The 2,278-nt window shown below is 42.8% G+C and overlaps 1 pseudogene; it reads right to left on the bottom strand.

Annotated features, from left to right (window-relative positions):
* Positions 1–904: 904 nt before the first annotated feature.
* LOC109919313 lies at positions 905–1,212 on the bottom strand (annotated as a pseudogene).
* Positions 1,213–2,278: the final 1,066 nt, after the last annotated feature.

Consider the following 2,278-nt stretch of genomic DNA (forward strand, 5'->3'; position numbering starts at 1 on the left):
TGAAAGCCAGACTCGGGTCTCTGAACTGCCCGTGCTCATATCCTCAGGGTTGACCTGAAGAATGTGACCTCCTCAAAGTATCAGGCCCTGCAGAAGCACCTTCTCGTCACTTTGCTGCAGAAGTGGTTCAGGGCTTCGTTTCACAATAACGTGGTCCTGAGCTTTAGGCGTTTCAGTGCGTGCAGGTAGGAAGGAGAAGATGCTTTACCCGAAAATAAAATTGAGACGAGACTTGTGTTGCTTGGAAGAAGTTGAAATGAGAAGCAGATGTCTGTTGATTAACAGCATGCATGTGATGACAGGTTTGACACAATGGCAGTGCTGTTAGGTACAGAACAGCTGCTTTTGGATTCCAGCACTGAGTTTAGATACAACTCCTTCTCCCTCCTCAATGTGAACAGTTACAGTGAGGTGCCTGCTATCGCACTTTAATATGATAAAGACAAAACCACAACTGCTTTAATTATTAAATTAAAATAGAGTGAGCCTTGGGTTTACTTCTGTTACCTGCTCATAGGATGCGGGCTAGGTCTGCATTTAGTACACATTCTCATATTCTTTTTGTGTGGGTGTTTCACATTGAATTTGTTGTACCATAGCTCAAAAAGTGGTAGCCATGATGTGGAGGCGCTGGTGTTGGACTGGGGAGGACAAAGTCAGAAGTCACGTGACACTAGGTTATAGTCCGACAGGTTTATTTAAAATCGCAAGCTTTTGGAGTGCTGCTCCTTCATGAGGTGAAATGACTTCACCTGACAAAGCAGCATTGCTCCAAAAACTTGCAATTTTAAATAAACCTGTTGGACTATAACCTGGTGTCGTGTGACTTCTGATAAAAAATGGTATTTACAGGCTGTGACAAAAGGAGAGCAACTTCGCTTTTATTTTCAGCAACATCCAATGTTCACACTGTGCATTTTCCAAGAATATCTCCATCTCTAAATAAGTAATAAATCTTATCATCTGAGACAATTATAGTCCTTCCATCTTCTGAGAGCACAACTGTTTCACTAACTTTTACATGAACTGGGCGGATATCACCATTCTTTACTCGTTTGCCAGGTCCAGCTGTTACAACGCTTGCTTGAAGAACTTTTCTCTGGAATTTTCTGGAAGCGTGAGACCACCTTTTCTCACCTACTCCACTGCAACCCTTTCCACCAAAACATGGTCGAACATGAACAGAAATGTTTTTAACTCCTGACCTGTCATGCCTGCTACCACTTCTAGAAAGCAACAGAAATGATTTGATTTTGATTTATTATTGTCACATGTACCTAGGTACCGTGAAAAGTTTTGTTTTGTTTTGCATGCAGTACAGGGTGTTTGAAGAGAGCAAGGAATACAAAGTTATGGCTGCACAGAAGGTGCTCAAAAAGCAAGATCAACATTAGGTTTGAAATTTGAGCAGACTAATAGCTGCAGGGAAGAAGCTGTTCATGAACATGTTGGTATCTGTGTCTAAGCTTTTGTATCTTCTGCCTGATGGAAGATGTTGGGAGAGATCATAACCACGATGGGAAGGGTCTTTGATGATGTTGGCTGCCTTCCCTAGGAAGCAAAAAGAAGTGTAGATGGAGTCAATGGATGGAAGGTGATGGACTGGGCTGTGTTCACAACTCTCTGTAGTTTCTCATGGTCCTGGGCAGAGCAGTTGCCATACCAAGCCACGATGCATCCAGATACAATGCTTTTATGGTGCATCTGTAAAGTTGGTGAGGCTCCTTGTGGACATGTCGAATTTCCTAAGCCGCCTGAGGAAGAAGAGGCATTGTTGTATCTTCTTGACCGTCGCGTCTATGTGGGTGGACCAGGACAGATTGTTGGTTATTGTCACTATGAGGAACTTGATGTTCTCGACCATCTCCACCTCAGCTCCATTGATGTAAATAGGGGCATGCCCTCCAGCTTGCTTCCTGAAGTCGGTGATCAGCTCTTTCGTTTTGTTGAGGGAGAGATTGTTATCTTTGCACCATGACACCAAGCACTTATCTCTTTCCTGTGCCCTGGAGAAGGTAGAATTTACAGGTACTGTACACAACATGCAAAAACAAAAAATCTAACAGCACAAATGGAGATACATGTGTATGATCTAATTGCCATTGCAGAAACATGGCTGCATGGTGACGAGGATTGGGAATTGAATCAAGGACGCTCAATGTTTAGGAAGGAAAGGGAAAAGTAAATTATCAGTTATCAATACGAGATGGGATCAGTACATTTGGGAGGGAGGATGTTGGATCAGAAGAACAATGTTCATAATCTGTTTGAGTAGAGC

This window comes from Rhincodon typus, chromosome 20, assembly GCF_021869965.1.
Source record: "Rhincodon typus isolate 14 chromosome 20, sRhiTyp1.1, whole genome shotgun sequence".
Lineage (NCBI taxonomy): Eukaryota > Metazoa > Chordata > Chondrichthyes > Orectolobiformes > Rhincodontidae > Rhincodon > Rhincodon typus.